Source organism: Pteropus vampyrus, unplaced genomic scaffold (genome assembly GCF_000151845.1).
Source record: "Pteropus vampyrus isolate Shadow unplaced genomic scaffold, Pvam_2.0 Scaffold351, whole genome shotgun sequence".
In the NCBI taxonomy this organism is placed as follows: domain Eukaryota; kingdom Metazoa; phylum Chordata; class Mammalia; order Chiroptera; family Pteropodidae; genus Pteropus; species Pteropus vampyrus.
Window position 1 is genome coordinate 308,909 of NW_011889132.1, and position 18,756 is coordinate 327,664.

Below are 18,756 nucleotides of genomic sequence, written 5' to 3' on the forward strand. Positions count from 1 at the left end.
CATTTGCATTAAGCGAGACATTTTCCAAACAAGCCTTCCTTTTGTATAGCTCAAAGACTTTGCACATCATTTTTCTCCTTCCTTGGATTCCATTCTTGTTTTATCTGCTGGTCAGTTTCTAATCATCCTTTTAGACCCTTTTCTCCCAGATAATGTAATTGCTGGTTCCTCTAAGCTGAGTTCCATGAGGAGACTTAATCACCTAGTGCTGGAGGGCAAGAACCACACTTTATTCGCCATTTTGTTACCAGCACCTTGTTCATTCTTGGTTCATTCACTGCATCTGCTTTACTCACATGACACCTTAGCGGGAGGACATACAAACACCACTGATCAACAGCATTTTGCCAGACAACAAATCTTTATGTTCCAAGAACTATGCATGGAGAATATGGCAGTGAACAAGTCAAACAGGGCCTTTGGTCTCCAGGAACATTGTCTCTAATTTTCCTCTTGAATTTTAATTTAAAAACTTATACTTTATTCATTCTTCCCTGGCTCTCAGGCTCATTTCCAAAACATATCTCCCAGATTCTACTTCATATTGTCCTTGCTTTGATAACCCACTGGGATAAAGCCAGCTTTTCTCACCTTGGGGACTGAAACTCTTTTAAACATGGTTTTGTCTCTCTGCCACCATAGTACCAGAGATATGAGTATAAGGTACTGCTAACTTCTGCTCTTTGGGACTTACACTGATTGGGTCAGCCCTATTCAGCTATCCCTTCAAAGAGCCTGACAGTTGGTAAACAGTTGAATGATGGGAAAATAAGAAAATATATTCAAAAACCAAATATTACTTGAAATATTAGGATAAAGTATGGAAATATGTGGAAATTTGCATATTATCGCCCAATGGAGCTACAACGGGCTTCATAATGACTCAGTGAAACATTGATCAATGTCATTTTTTTAATTTTCATTTTTTTCAATTATAGTTGACATTCAATATATTAGTTTCAGGAGTACAGCATAGCGGTTAGACATTTACATATTTTATGAAATGATCTCTCTGATAGATCTAGTACCCTCCCGGCACCATCATTGTTACATTACAATATTATTGACTATATTCAATGTCATTCATTCTCATCATTTATTGTTTAAATGTGCCAACTATTCTATTTTAGCTTAGAAGTCATGGAAGATTATTCTTTTTCTAATTTTGGAGAATGTGTAAGAGGTTATGAAAGATAAACAAAGGTACAGGGACATTTTATCTCCATAAATTATTCACTGATTTAACAAACTTTAAATTCAGAATAATCGAATTGAAATATCAAATTCAAAATCTAATGTCAGAGGACTTCTTCAGTAAGTCTTCTAGAACGAGATTATTTCCAACATGTGAATCTTAAAAGAGAGCTAATTTAGCCTTAAAAGAAGCTCATATGTTAATGGGAGTTGAATTTAAATGACCGAACCTTTGTAATTTTTATTAAGGAAAATGAACTTTTCAAAAGTCCATTTTACTAACTTTATGCAAAGTGTTTAGAAACTCTAGCAAAATATACTATTCTCAGAATAGGATTAGACACTGTCAATAAAGATTCTTCCAGATTAGATAGATCTAAATATAATTTTTAAAGTATTTCTAGATCATGTTTTTATATATATTATTTTATTCAACACTGGGTAATAGCAGACATGCTAATTCCATTTTACAAATAATGATCAGATAAATTAGTGACTGAACAAATTAATAAAGCCAAAAATTGATGGACTTGGAATTTGAAGTCATATACCTTTACCAAGCTATCCATTTTTAAACTGTTGTTGATAGTCAATGCCTTATGAACATTAAGTCTCTTCTGGACAAAAATGAAATACCAAAGGATCTCATCCTCATATACGTTATTATAACTTTTATTCATGTAACACCTTTAGTACCTACTGTGGCTAAGCACAGGGGTAGGCAGTAGGTTATGTAGATGAGTAAACATGGTTCTTTCCCCCAGGCCCTGAGAGTCTAAGAGAACAAAATATTTTTAATAATATAGATACTGTTATTTAGTTAGCTGATAGAATTTAAATTGAAACTTTCCTCATCATGTGACATAAGAGGGTCAGACCCATGATAGTTACACAGAGGGTAAACTGATAAAGGCCAGGAAAAATGAGAATATATAGGTATATTCTTTTTATTATTTTTTATTTATGTATTTATTTTTAAGTTTATTGGGGTAACATTGGTTAATACAATTATATAATTTTCAGGTGCACATTATAATTTGACATCTATATATTCTATTGTGTGATTACCACCGAAAGTCCAGTTTCCTTCAGCTACCATATATTTGATCTCTTTTACCCACTTCACCCTCCCCCAACTTCCCTATATTTGACTCCCTTTACCCCGTCTACCTCTTTTCTCCTCTCCCAATCCCTACCCTCTGGCAACCACTAGTGCATTGTCCATGTCCCTGAGTCTCTGTTTGTCCTGTTCATTTGTTGCTTTTAGGTTTATATCCCACATATAAGTGATATCATGTGATTTTCAACTTTTTCAGTCTGGCTTATTTCGCTTAGCCTGATTATCTTGAGGTCCATCTAGATTGTCACAAATGGCAGTATAGGCATATTCTTTAAGTTATTCTTTTAATCTTTTACACCTTTGACATATTTAATATTTTTTAATTAAGGGAAAAAACAAACAATTGATATTTCTCTGTGTAGAGAATAGCTAATGATTGGAACTCTGGAATCAATGATGATGTCATTTAATTAATATTTTCTTAAATAATAATAAACTTAGCTCTTTCAGATATAGTAAACCCCCAAGTATTTCAGTATCTTTAAATGTCCCATTCCCATGGTAAATTTTAAAGCCTGTGCAAGTAGAACTAAATTCAAATGAAACAATGTGTTGAAGCTCACAAGATAGTAGACTTGGAATGCTGTATTATATGGTAAAGTAATAAAGAATGTTTTAGATGCTTCTAAAAAGTTAAGGGATTATGATAAATATAGTAAAAGTTTTATTAGAATAAAGCTACTTCCATTCTACTTTAAAAATTAATTTGCTGTAAAAGTTATCTGTCTTATAGTTCCTAACAGTCTATGTGGTACATTCTGTATAGAATTTTGGAATAGGCATATGACTATAAAGTAATTTATTATAACAATTCTGAAAAATGTCCATCAAGGCTACATATCTTGGGAATAAACTAAAATCTTACATATCAAATAGGCATCTCAAAACTAACATATCCAAAACTAAGCTCTTGACTTCCACTTTATACACATGTCCAATCCTGATCCTCATTAGTCAGTTATTTAGACGAAACCTTACAATTATCCATAACAGCTCTCTCACTCCCATATCCAATCTGTCAGCAAATACTCTGACAAATATATCATCAAAATACATTCAGAAACCATCAATATCTTACCACCTCTACTTTAGTCCTGGACTCCATTATCTCCTCTCTAGACTGTTTCCTCTTCACAGGTCTTTTGGCTTCAACTCTTGCCTTCCAAACTGTCTATTCTCTAAATGTCAGTCGCAGTGATCCTATTAAATGTAAACCAGCTCGTATCTTACTTCTCAAAACCCTCCAGTGTCTCACCATCTCACTCAGAATAACAAAGTACTTTACCAAGGCCTGCTCCAGGCCTATGATCTTCTCCTGGTTCCCTCTGATCTCACCCCTGTCACTTGCTTGTTTCATCTTTCACTGACTCTTTCCCAGCCTCTGGGCCTTTGCGCTTCTTGTTGCTTTTGTCTGGAATCATTTATCCCAGAGGTTAATACAAAGTAGATAAGATCAGGTACAGGCCCAGGTTATGTAGGGCCTGAAGCTTATATAATTTTGGGATCTCCTTAAAAAAATGAACGTGACACTTTGTACACAAAATTCATAGAGGGCCTCAGAAGAGGTCCATATAAACAGAATTTTCAGCTTTGTTACCCTCATAGTAAATCCACCTCGTATATAAAACTATATATCTTGACTGCTCTAAATGCTTTATATATAATACCTAATTTAATTTTCATATCGGTACTATGGGGGAGAAATTATTATTTCTTTTTCCTCTCTTTAATTCCTCCCACCCCACTCCCACCCCTGACCTATGGATGTTGCCATTTCCCCTTAAGAACTGGATCTCTGAAGGCAGGGCATCTCCCCCCACGTGCTCGCAGTGCACACCCAGGGCCTGGCACACACCCGGGGCCTGGCACACCCTGGGGGCCTGGCGCACCTGAGTTGTGGTCCCATGGCTCCACCTGGGGTACGAACCCAGGACCTTCTGCATATAAAGCAGATGTGCTAACCACTACACTACGGAGCCACCCCCTGGGGGAGAAATTATTATCTCCATTTTACGGATTGGAATCTGAGGCACAGAGTGGTTAAATAATTTGCCCCAGGTCAAATAGCTAGAAGAGGGCCAGTGATAAATTTTCATCTCTACCTGACTCCATGTTTTCACCTCAATGTGCATTGAATCTGTACTTCCTTTCTCCTTACTGCTCCCAAAGTCCTGATTAAATCTTACCTCTTCACAGAGGCCTTCTCTGGCCACTTCAGCCTTCCTCACTGTCCCCTCCTTAGCCCCTCATCCTCTTCATTTTTATTCATAGCACATATCACCATCTGATATGTTTCATGCTTATTTATATCTATTTTCTATCATCTCTAATTGAATATAAGCTCCACTTTGTCTCTATTGTTAAGAGTTGTGGTCCCATTGTCTAGAACTGTGCCTGGCATTTAGCAGGTTCTCAATAAAATTTTGTGGGATAAATTCTCCCTTAATATTCAGTGTCTGAAGTACAGGTCAATGACTACAAGTATAAAGGAAAGTTTATGCACAGTATATCATATTTCCTAGGAGTAAGCAGTAAATTTTAGATTGGTGGTTCTCAAAATGTGGTCCATGAACAGGCAGCATCAGCATGTCCTGGAATTTGTTAGAAAAACTAAGGTGGCCATGGAATCCACACTGGCGGAGAGAAGACCTCAAGTTGCATGTCTTATTAATGTCAGAGACACTTTATCAGATTGTATAACTGGAAATAATTTCTGACAACAAAAATGACTGCTGAAATTTCAGCTGAGATCGTTCATTACAAAGTACACTGAGGAAAGAGAGAACTAAATATGGAATGTGATTGTCCTTACTGGGTGAAAAAGCACTCCATTATTTTTCCCCCAATGTGTTTTTATTTATCCCTTTATTGTGAAGATCTTTACGTGCTGCCTGCTAGCTTTAAAAAGACTTAATATGTGTTGGTGATTGTTTGGCTATTTTTTCTTTTTTCCCTCCCCTTTACTCTAGTTCCTAACTTCCTCCTATTAAGAGGAACACAGCTGGTAATGTGGCCCCACCTCATAGGAAAGATTATTTCTGAAACAAAATGGAAAATCACAGGTTATTCAGATATCCTTTCCAAGTCATGCACTTAACCCTCTCATTTAATTTCCCCTTCACTGAGACACTTCCTTTTTTAAGATTGCAAACTTAACCTGCACCTGCAATTACTTGTACAGAAATTAGTCTTGTGCTTTCCTCCTTATGAACAAAGGAGCATTCAAATGTTTAGCTGAATAAATGCCAGCCTTTGTAGACAGGGTTTTGAATTGTATCAGAACACAAGTGTAATTAAATGCATAAAAGATACTACCCTTGGAAGTGATTTGTCTTTGGAAATATGTCAACACATGGTATAAATTAGATCATTTCACTTACTATGAAACTTCTCAGGGTTGACAGTGTAAAACTGCAGTTCCCAAGGTGGGATGATGCTACTAAGGATCAGGCTCTAGCTGGGCACGCCATTTTTTTTTTATTCAGTAGAGAAGATTTCCTGGCTATCCATATTGCTTGACATTACTCATTAATTAAATTAAATAATTAATAGCACTTATTTAAGTCAAGACCATAACATCCAATGCAAGTAAAGAGAGAGGGATTAAGTTATAGGCACCCAAAGAATGATCCCTGGAACCCTTGCCTCAGAACCACCTAGTGATGCTTACCAAAATGCAGAGTTCTGGATTTCCCACACTGTAGAATCTAAATCTCCAGGGAGTGGTGGTTTAGGAATACATATTTCAAAGAATTGTTTCTAATGATGCTTATACACATTAAGGTTTAAAACTTATGGTAAGCATAAGAACATTGGGAATCTGGAGAAGCGAGAAAGAAAAGGGAGATTGGGTACACACACACACACCCCTACACAACAAATTTTGCTGATATCAAAATTTTGGGTAGAAGTACTTATCCCAATGTAAGAAATGTTGGCTGGACTTTAGAGCAGCTGTTCTTCAGAGAAAAATTCAAACAAACATAGGGAGTTTGAATAACAGTGAATGAAATCAAGTTCCTTAATTTTTTAATCTCAAATTATATGTTAAGGCATATGCATGGAGAGACAATGTTTCCATAAATATGGAATTATGACACTTCAACATTCATCATTATTTGATATTAAATTCTACCTTAGAAATAAGTTTTCTAGGGAGCTGGAATGGACTTTTAAGACTTGTACTTTTTTTTTTTTATAAAGCCTTATTTGCCTCTCAGACTTTCACTCTTCAAGACACTGGTGTTGGTTATGAAGCAAAAAACAAGATACACATGGTTTCAGTTTCCAAAAACAGTGAATATTCTAATCTTCTTTAACAGAATTTGTGAAAGGCAGTTTAAACTTTTTGTGATAACTACCATCATTCGAAATATTATTTACCAAAATACAGTAATAGCATCAGAACGTATTAAGGTGTTGCTGTGCCTACATGGAATGGCCTATGCTTTTTGATAGTTTGCTGTCACCTTCTGATTAGCTTTTTCCAATCTCATATATTATGGAAATGTAACATGGTTCATTAAAATGTGTTTTAAAGTTTAAATAGACTCCCAGTGAGGGCATATGATGGAGACCAGCAAAAAAAAAGAAGAAAAAGAAAAAATAAATAGATTTACAACTGTGTTTCAGTGTTTTCCACATTTTAGGATGCCTGATATGCTAAAGAAGTGAGGAAGTGTGGTAGCTTCATGTATTTTAGAGTAACAGTGATTGCTTCAGACTTGAGATGTCTTGAAATCTCTTATCAACAGTTTGAAGCATTTTGGAGAAATAAAATCAGTCTCAAATATAGGAACACGATTTGGCCATTCAGGCTACTATTACTTTCCATGTGAATAATTACATTCATCTCACAATGGATTTCTCCATTTTCATCCCATTGCAATAATCCATCCCATACACTGCAGCTAGATTAATCTTCATAAAGGACACTTTAATCTTAGGACTCCAATGATTGCCAAACAAATTTCAAACTTCTCAACCTGCATTTGAAAACATGCACAACCTTCCCAAGTTTGTTTCCTTTACCTGAAGTACAAACTGGTTTATATTTCATTCTTAAAAAATGAATACTTTATTCATTTCTGAAGTTGTGCCTTTGACCACACTATCTTCTCTTACCATATTTACTTATCAAATTCCTACCCACCTTTTAAGTGTTAAGTCATGATATCTCTCCTCCATGGAAACTTCTCATTCCTTCCACCAGTTCTTCTGAGCTCTATAAATATCAGAACTATCTTTTTACTGTAGCAAAGCATTGCCATTATCTGCATGTGTAATTCCCCAAAGTCAGGAACCTTGTCTTCATTCTTTTGAGAAATATTTACAGGGCACCAATACCATTTAAAGCAATGTTTTAGACTTTATGGATACTGCCAAGTTGAATAAAATTTAATCCTTGCCTTCCCACTGTCTGGTACAATGTCAAGCACATTGTTGGTGCTGAAGAATATATGTGGAATACATAAGTGCGTAGCTCATTTACAATAACATAAATTCTGGTTTATAACATGATAAATTAATAGGAAACTATTCAGAAAGAAGATTTTACTAGATTAAACTTTAATATCTAAATGTTATAGATGGAGACATAAAAATGAAAAAAATGTATATTTTTTAAATGGACAAAAGAAGTTTTCAAATTTTTAAAGTTTATTTTATGTCAATTGCATATATACATTTTTTATGTAAATGATTTGATTATCTCTCTGATTCACATCTGGTAAACTTCTACTGTCAATTAGTTCTTTAATAATACAATATTCACATGCTTGGCTATATGCACTACTTTTCTGCAAATATTTTTTTTGTCTGAAAATCCGATAGAGCTTTATCTTTATTTATTTATTTTCTTACTATGGTGACATTGGTTAATGAAATCCTGTAAGTTTCAAGTGTACAATTCAACAGTAAGTCATATATATATTACATTGTGCATTCACCACCCATAGTTAGATTTCTTTCTGTCACCACAGATTTGTCCCCTTTTATCCCATCTACCTCCCCCACTTTCTGTCTACTGTCCATGTCCATGAGTCGCTGTTTGTTTGCCATGTTTGCTTATTGCTTTTAGATTTATATCCTAAATATAAGTGATATCATGTGCAAATATTTAACACACATGCTTTAATCTGAATTTATTGAAAGCTCTTAATAATTAAATGTATTTCTTGACAATGTAAGCTTTGTTCACATGATTTCAAATAACCTGAATGAGAATTAGAACACTGGATTAAGTATCCAAATTGTTATTCTAAATGATGCTAAAAATAAGAATAATAAATATTAAAAAGTTGAAGTATTTTTTTGGTTTCCATATGAATGGCTGTAAGCCAGGAGTTGAAAGATTACTAAAGTAACTTTGCTTCTCTCTGATACTTACATGTTGTACACACACACATTGCTGAAAATTGGAAGGCATATTCGACAGTATATAAAATAATTCAGATCAATGTCAACTTACTCTCACCAGAAAATGAAGTCCCATCCAGAGCCATCCTACCTTTTACTATAATTCAACAGAAAGCTGGAGTGCTGTGAATGAAATGCTTAAGGTATAAGATTATGTCTGTTCTAGTTTAGAAAAATGATTATCTTTGGATAAAGAAATTCTCTTTTAAAAATGAAAGTCATTATTGCTGTAGAAAATATTTTCACACATTAAAAAGTTAATTTTCTAACTAGATCTAGTCCTAACCATTTGAATAGAATGAACTTGAGTCTAGACTCTTAATGACCCAGGCTAATGACATGGGTCATGTCATAATAGAAATTTGTCATAAATAAGTGGCATCTTGTAAGTGACCTGAAGAAAATAAACCTACACTTTAAGAAAGAATGTAACTTCAAAATCCATTCTCTATGGTATCCAAGTCAGAGAGAAATGATTGGTTACTAATGGAACAATACTGGTTGGGTCATGTTATTATTTGCCTGAATAACAATTAAGATTTTTTTCAAAGTCTGGAAAGTTGTCCATTCATTATTTTAACTGCTAAACACTTAGATCTGAAGGTATTACTAAACTTTTTGAGTCCTCTCCCAAAACTTCTATATGTTATATCGTCTTCTCACCAAAGAAAAACAAATGCTTTGTGGTTGTCTCATAAATTTTGTCACAATGGAATGACAATATGGAGTGGAGCTCTATAGCTTTGACCTTATATTTTAAAGGAAGGCAGTCTAGGAATTCAAGAATTTCAGCATAAAAAACCAAATGAGAATGCTACTAGGGTATCAATAGAAGACTACACAAAAATGATTAAAAGCATGTGCTTTAGAGTCACACTTTGATTCTTGCCTTGGCCGTAATATTTACTTGCATGTAAGACCTTGGAAAATTACTCAAACTCTCTAATCCTCACTCTTCTCATGGGTAAAATGGGGACAATAATAGTACTTATATTTTAAAGCTGTTAGATGGGAGAAACGAAAGTAGTGCTTATGGAATGCTTAGTATAGAGAGTAGAATAGGGTAAGTTTTAGATAAATAGTAGCTTTTGTTATTGATATTAGGAATTCCCAGATAAAAAAGTTTAGATGAGAAAGGCATATCTAAGAGTGCTAGTTTTTTTTCTGTTTATTCCTCCACTTTGCAATCCTTCTTTATTCTCCTCTGTATTCCAGGAGACAACTTTGGCTTTAGTTTGGGTATGGTCAATGGGAGTCAGAGACAATGAGATAAAAATGAGGTGAAGAAATTTATTCTCCCAGCTCCTTGCTGAGCACCCTCTGGTTGGTTGTGTTGCTTTATCAAGGGCCATAGGTCAAGTTGGGCAGATCCTCTTACACCTACATCATGTGTTCCCTCCCTGCAGTCCTGTTGAGTTTGCCACTTATTTCCTAAGTGATTATACCCTAATAAATCAGAGTCTAAGTATATACTGTTGGTATAGAAAGCCTAGTGTATCCTAGAGAAGCCCAGGTGTTAACCAGGAAAAATGCAGGTACGTGTACAATCTGAAGTAAAGGCATAAAAGGGGACTCTAGGTGGCTTGAAATATAAGGAACTGGTTTCAGTTTGTAGCTGGTCTGCCAAAACAGCATCTGTGGCTGTGTCACCTCTTGTGTGGTTCCTTATGTATGCCATGAAGGCTAATTTCTCTGCTTAAAGGAACTCAGATCAATACAACAAAATCACACAATCACTCCATTTCTGTGGTCCACTCTGCTTTTATAAATTTCACCAGCAATGTTTTAGAGTAACATTAATATAAACTCAATGGACTTCTCAAAATTGGCCCAAAGCTAATTGGAGGATTGTAAACTTCAGTTCAGGAAACACACAGACACACACACATGCAGTCATGTGCATATGCACGTGTGTGCACGCACACACACACACACAGAAACTAGGAGAATATCCAATGCTATATGGTACAAGAGAAAAAGGAAGTCCAAATAGAAAATAGAGAAAAAAAGGAGGGGAAATCTCTATTGTGTAGTATTCTGATAGAAGTATCAACTTTATATAGCTATCAAAGCAGTAAAGTGTGAGATGGAACTTCTAATTAGGAAACCCCAAGGCCCCCTAAGACTTCCCTTTTATACAAGTAATCAGATGTCCGAAGAGGACTAAAGAAACAGCATGAAGTGTAGTTTGGAACTCAAGACACTTCCTATTTCCCAGGAGAGTAGTCCTTCCCAATTCTTAGCCACCTAAAATGTCCCCATGGGGAAGCTAAAATAGGTACAGTTATTAGGACTACGATGGGTTGTAATAGTTCTGCAGAGGTGCCTCAGGGACCACTCAAGGGGAATGGGCAAGCTAAGAAGACCAGATTGTAAACATGCCAGCTCTGCTTCAACCAAGAGCTGTTTTTATCTGTATTTTGCATTGGGCTTCCTTGTAAGTGCTTATTTAAAGAAAAGAATCACACTGCTAAAAATAGTAATATAAAAATTTTCAAAGTCACTGTCTTTGAATCTTGCATACATCTATTAGTGTCAAATGCCCCAGTATATTATTGAATCCTAAACATTTCATCTCTTTTTCATTATATACAACATTAATGGCTGGTGCTACTTAGGAGAATACACTGCCCATATTAAAGCTCCTTCATATTTACCTAGATTAGTCTTTATATTACTGTTTTGCCTGTTGGCGATTATATAATTGTGAGGTATTTTGATGGAAACCAGATCCCAAATATAGTAGAACTTTACTTTAACATAAGAGTCATGGTAAAATATCTCACAGGGACTTCTTCGTCCCAACTTTAATTAAGATCACATTTGTACTGAAGAACTTTTTTTGTTTTAAATTTAATAGCTTTTATTTTTTTCACTTTGGAAATGTAAGTTTATCCTAATGAGTAGGTAGTTTTGTGTGTGCACTGCATGAAGTAACATAATGAATTCTTAATATTAGCAATACATACTGACAATATGAATGTCTTTTGAAAAATGATTGCTGGTTTTGTTTTTCAAAGGTAATGGAAACCTTTATATATATCAATAGACTGTAGCAGAAGCCCCAGCAGGAATAGTTGAGAGGCAAATGGAATGAAGCTCTGGTATTAAAGCCGCTGAGTTTGTAATTCCAAAATAAAAATAGTTTTTTCCTATAATGGTGCATTTTAAAGGTACTTTATATTTATTGGTGGAGAACAAATTTGCCTCCAGCTAATGTATTTTGTCATGTTGTTGCATGTAGTCAAAAGTTACATTTTCGAAGCAATCCATGTGATTTTTTACTTTTAATGAATATAATAAGAAAGGACTATCTGTGTACTATTTGACTGTTAACACTTTAAATATTATCTTACTGCTAAACAAAGTATTCTTAATATAAATTTTCACCTGCTTGCTGGAACACAACCACATTCATGCATGTTAATATTTTCAGACCTATTACAGGATCAGTTTACATGATAAGATAATAATTAACTGTTCTTTCTTCACTTAAGTTGCATTCAGTGTTTTAATAAAACTGACACGCAGGCTCAAATAGGACTACTGATTTGTGAAACTTCAGATACGCAATGTTTTATACATACAAATGATGCCTTGGAGATTCAGCCATAGTTGTCTCTGCTCGGGTACTGAGAATGAGATTGGTTGTATTCCTAGATTCATATTAGTTAAGAGATTTGTGATATATGCTATTTGAGGTGTTTCTCTAATTTGGGGAACAACAAGAGGAGGTTAAATGAGATAAAATATGAATAAATTTATATAATTAGTTTGGATGCGCTATATTTTCTAGTATCGCTTTCAGCTACTATTTGTAGCTTACGCTTTCTCACATAACCAAAAGTTTGGGTGTAAACAATTAAGGGCTCAAATGGCAGCTTGCTGATGCCATTGAGAGCCTAATCTCCTTGCTCCATCAAGGAAACAGGTGACTTTTATTTTTCTGGTTTCAAGGCAGATACTATACTTCCAATCTTCATATCCAAATTTGACATTTATTTCCTGGAAAGGAAGCCTGCTCTAGTGACTTCTTTCTAAATCTCCACTGGCCAGAACTCTGCTCATGGCCAGCCCACACTGACAGAGAGGCTGTGAAATCAAGGATGTTACTTTCCTATCTCTATAGAACAGGAAAATGGGGTTGGAAAGGATCTTGAATGAGCCGAACTACTGTATATGCTCACTAAGAAATTATATTAATTATTTTATACTCAGGCAAAAAGATAGGCAATCTGATTGTTCTCTTCCCTTGTCCTCAACCTTTCTTTAGAAACACATGCTGGTCATAGCAAGTTGGCCACAGGAGCTTTCATGTCCCTCTGTATTTTTTCAGGGTCCAATTATTATGATAAAACCAGGTAGTAGACATTGTTTGTTGCCTACCCAGAATTCATTTCTCTACTTTTTTGTAGTATTAGAACCCAAATTTTGATGAGATATCTCCTCAAATCCAAGTAGCCATATGTCTCAGGCTAAACTGAACTCTGATTTTTTGAAAGGGATTTTTTTAAGGGTAATCTTGTCTATGATTGGTTATAAAACCAGCATATGACCCCATTTTGATCTTAAGTGTAATGGGAAGTCTTCCAGAGACTAAGAGAACATTTCCTTGCTTCTATGAGATAGCTGTAGGAATGTCCCCTGGACATTAATGGATGTAGTAGATATGATGCCTAGGACGGCTACAGCCATCTTGCTACTATGCTGAGAATAAAGCCATACCTAGAACTACAGAGCAGAGAGACAGAAAGTACCTGGGCCTTTGATGACATTGCTGAATCAGCCTGCCTTGAAGCTCATCCCATCTTTGGATTTGCAGTCAAGTGGGACTATTTGTCCCTTACTGTCTTAGTCAATTGGAGTTTAGAATTTCTGTTACTTGTAGCCAGAAGCATCTTAATTCTTATGACTTGTCTGAGATCTTTGTTCTTAAAAGTTCTGAGAAATTTGGGTTTATGCTATTGCCGTTATCTTTGCTGATTATAACTCAAATTAAATGAGATTTCCCAGAAAGACGTCATTGTAGAAATATGCTATATGCATCAGCACATTTAAAGCCAACTTACTACTGAGAATGTGTTAAGAAATAGCATTATATTCCATACTCCTTCTAGATAAGGGTTTTGCCAACACAGGAGAATATGCCACGGATGCAATGCAGATTAACTGGAAACATTTCTACAAAATTGGTAAACAAGTGGAAATTCACCAGCCCCATTATACTTGGACAACTGAGAGATAAGTAATGTGAAATGCATTAGAATCTACAAGGCCAACAGGCTGTCAGAACATACCACCAAAACAGCCAAAGGCACCCTTGAAACTGAACTGGATGTAAGGCTAATTGTGCAGCAAATAAAATAAAACTGCCTCCAAGTCAAAAGTTAGTGTGCAAAAGCAATCAGGAAGAAAGAGATAATTCATTATGCTTCCACAGTTTCCAAACTATATTTGAAGTAGCATAGCATGTAGGAATTGAAATGCTTGAGCAGGACTTTAAGTTTCTCAAATTAACATTTGCTGTTCTACTGAGATTGTGTGTGTGTGTGTGTGTGTGTGTGTGTGTATGTGTGTGTGTGTGTCTGTGTGTGTCTGTGTAGGGGGGGAGAGAGAGAGAAAGAGAAAGAGACAGAGAAAGAGAGAGAGAGAGAGAGAGAGAGATCTTTGAGAGTAAAAAAAAAAACCCTTCACATTATTTTGATAACAAGACAGAAGGATAAATGATATTAATATACAGGCTACTGCAGAATTTCTTTTACAAGATGATATTGGACTGTTTCCTGAGACACCTGCTCAGTGTTAAATACAACAGCAATCATGGGGTAGAGCAAATGTCAGAAAAGAGGAAAAAGAGGTAGATTAAATGCCATTTAAAAAAAGTAGTCAGTGTAAGAAAATGCATTATTGATAATTCAAATACAAACGAGTTGGTAAAATGTTAGAAAATAATGGCTTAAATAAAGTCCCAAGCAAATTGATTTTTTAAAAGTTTCTCTTATTTTGGTTTTACAAGTTATTTACAATTTTATGTCAGAATTTTGGCATTTGGTTAATAGGTGGCATGGTAAAATAAAAAAGAGGTTTAGAAGGTATTCATTTAAAATATAAGATATAGTGCCCACTTGTGGTTAATTTTAGGGACCTTTTCTAAGAGATTTAGAATAAAATACACTGTTGTTGCAAGCCTGTCTAAATTTTCACACTATTTTGATTACCTACAAAGAGAAAGGTGTGAAACACATATGCATATAAATAACCAAGAAATGCTAATGTGAATTTTCTTTATTATTGAAACTTTCTCAGATTATGCAATTCTTGACTAAAATATTATTGAGTCACTAACAATAAGGAACACACATTTTTCACACATTTAGATTAGTGTTAAGAAGGACTAATCATAACAGTGACAGACAGAGAACTAGGAGTCTAGAGGAATTTAAATATATGAAATGGCTCATCTCTTTCTTATCCAAATACTCATCAAGTTTCAAGGTTAAAACCACATTTATGTTTTTGAGGGTTTTTCCACCCCCCCCCATAATTGGTAAGGTTATATCTATGAATATTATACCACCTAATTTCAAAAATTTCAAATAGGTTAAAAGGCGATTTATCATCAGCTATAAAATGAGATGTTAACAGCTTTATAGTTAAATTAGGCTATGAAAAATGGGTAAAGGTTGTCTACGGTAAAAAAGGCTTTTTATGACAAAGATAATTGAACTCATAGAAAGGAAGTTATAACCTAAAATGATTTAGAAAATTCATCACAAAAGTGTGTCATTATATTAATTTAGAGAGAAAATCACTTTTTTATTTACCCTTCTCTAATGAATTCATCTCTCTGTTCAGACAGGCTAGGGACTAGTGAAACGTTAATGATGAACATGTCAAAAGATGGAATATAACCCTGTCACATTCACCATAAGACTCTCAGCAGTTTTGAACAATTCTCTTGACGTGCTTGAAATCTTCTATGAGAGGATTCCTTTAAAAGCCATCTTATTGAAAGATAAAAGAAAAATTATTTGGGAAACTTCCTTTTAGTCATTTTCTAAAATATTTCTTTATGAAAGAAGTAATGCATATTAATGACAGAGATTGGAATATGCAAAAAAACCATAAAAGGAAAATACAAATTACTCATAATTTCACTTTCCAAAGGTAATTAACAATTGCTAATCTTTTGGTTCACCTTCTCTCACTGTCTTTGAATCTTTATGAAATTGTTATTATAGTGTAAACAATTTGGTTTTATGCTATTTTATTTAGTCAACATTATAACAAGATGCCATCCCCAGATGATTTTGCCTATATTATAGTCCATTATATATGTTTCACAATCCATTCACCTAACTTCTACCATTCAGTATTTAAGTTGCTTCTAAACTTTTGTTTTTCTTATCAACAACACTGTAATTCATAAGCTTGTATGAGATCTTTTGTTCATCTGAGAACTTGCTTTGAATATTCTGAAATGTGAAATCTCTGTGTCCAAGGGTACGTTTTCAATATGCAAAAAAAATGAGAAAGGTGGAACTAAAATTATCAATGAATTTAGCATATAGAAGACTGTCAATTATTAAGATTCTGGTATTTATGTATCTAACTTTTTAAAAACAACTTTAGTGAGGTATAATTAATATATAATAAATTCCATGAAATATAAAATTTGACAAGTTTTAACATATGTACATGCCTGTGAATCTGTCACCATGGTCAAGATAAGGAACATATATATCACTTTCAAAAGTTTTCTGGTGCCTTTGGTAATGCCACTTTTCTTCCCACTCTCTTTTCCTACCACTCACATACCCTGTCTACCAAGAGAATCACTGTCAGATCTGTTTCACTCTATGTTAGACTGCATTTTCTAGATGAGCAGCACACTCACATAAAATGACAGCAAACACAATGTGAGGACCAGCAGAAAACACAGACAGAGGATTCTAACAAAGTCTTGGGATATTTAAATTATTAAAAATTGAATATAAAGTATGTTTAATATGTTATAAAGAAGGGGTTGAATATATATATATCTCAAGAGACTACAAAAAATGACTGAGCAGATTTAAAAATAAAAAATGATAACTCTTAGAAATAAAAATAAAATAATTTAATATGAGTGGTTACAAGGATTGAATAATTGAATAATTACAATAGCATTTGAGATATGGAGACTAGAGCAAGAAAGCTTATCTTATTCTAAGTGGAGTTCCATAAGAAGAGGAAAAAAAGAATGAAAGAATGGGGCTGACATATATTCGAAGTTGTAATATCTGAGAATTTTCCATAACTGGCAATAGATATCAATTCCCACATTCAAGAAGATTAATGACTCTCAAAAAGGATACATAAAAAGAAATCCACTGCTGGGTATGTATAATGAAATATGAAATTAAATACAAAGAGAAAACTTTTAAAATAAGAGAAAAAAAGACAATACCTTCAAGAGAACAACAATTCAACTGACAACCAAATTCTCAGGCAGCAATGTAGTCAAAAGACTGTGAAATAATATTTCACTGTGCTGAAAAGAATTCAGAGCTAAATAACCATTAAAGTATTATTCATAAGCAAAAGAAAAATACCACTAACATTTGAGACAACAAAGAAACAGATTGTATTTGGTACCAAAAGACCTTCATGGAAGGAAGTTGTAAAGAATTACTCTTCAGGCAGAATGAAAATGATCGTGGAAGAATGCAGAAACGTATGATGGGAAAAAAAGGTGTTAAATACTTTGGTATGTTCAATTAACAGGTTCAATATTTATGAGCAATGGCTATGTGGTAGGTTCTGTTTTAAGTGCTTGAGGTATAGCATTAAACGATTGCCACAACAAAAAATCCTGCCTTCATAGAGCTTTACATTCTAGTGAATATCTATTTAAATAAACGTTGACTGTATAAAGCAATAACATTGCACCTTTTATGAATGAAGGAAAAAAGATGATTACAGTACTGAGAAGCAATAACAAATTGACAGAAGCAGCAGAAATAAAATCTTCTAAAGTTTTTACTTTGTTCTGAAGGAGAATAAATATAAAGCTAAAAGTTAATCATATAATAGTGACTTTTCTAGGGTATCATGAAAAGAACAGAAATCAAATATAAAACTCCCAAACTCAATCGATGTAAAAGAAGGAAAAATCAGAGAAAATAACATATAAACAACTTAGGCAAATAGGAAACCCAAAATATGGTAGAAATGATCCCCAATACCACTTATTACAATTAAAAATGAACTAAAAGTTCTAGTTAACAAACAACGTCAGATAGGAACAAAAAATTCAAATTCATCGAAATGTCTTTATAAGAGGCATATTTAAATTAAAAGTATACAGAACAGTATAAAATTATATGGTAAATACAAACAAAATAAAGCAGGCTTAACTATATTAATAATACATAAAAAGACTTGAAGGTAAAGATATTATTAAAGATAGAGAGGACCAATATACAATGGTAAGAGTTTCACTTTATCAAAAAGATATACCTAAGATACATATTAAGGGGAAAACCACAAAAACCAACCAAAATAAAGAAAACAGAAATACAAGGACAAGGAAGCAATGGAAACACCGAGCTACCAGAAAGCAAAAGATAAAGTGGCTATAAGAAGACCTCATATTTCAATAATCACCCTAAATGTAAATGGACTTAACCCACCAAGAAAAAGACACAGAGTTGCAGAATGGATCAAAAAACAAAATCCAACCATATACTGCCTCCAGGAGATACATCTCAGCTCCAAAGACAAATACAGACTCAAAGTGAAAGGGTGGAATACAATATTTCAAGCAAACGGCATTCAGAGAAAAGCGGGAGTAGCAGTACTAATATTGGGTGAAATAGACTTTAGAAAAAAAAAGATAAAGAAAGATACTGAGGGACACCTCATAATGATAAAGGGAAGTATGCTCCAAGAAGAAATAACACTTATTAATATCTATGCTCCCAATCAGGGAGCCTCAAAATATGTAAAGCAATTACTAACAGAACTAAAGGGAGAAACAGACC

General features: G+C 34.2%; 1 protein-coding gene and 1 non-coding gene across 2 annotated transcripts in view; both read right to left on the reverse strand.

Moving 5' to 3' along the window:
• IL1RAPL1 (interleukin 1 receptor accessory protein like 1) overlaps positions 1-18,756 on the reverse strand; it is a 1,273,836-nt gene that overhangs the window by 129,621 nt on the left and 1,125,459 nt on the right. The gene's annotated exons all lie outside the window — the stretch shown is intronic.
• Positions 4,220-4,293, reverse strand: TRNAI-UAU. The gene has a single exon. It is a non-coding gene; the product is annotated as a tRNA-Ile (tRNA).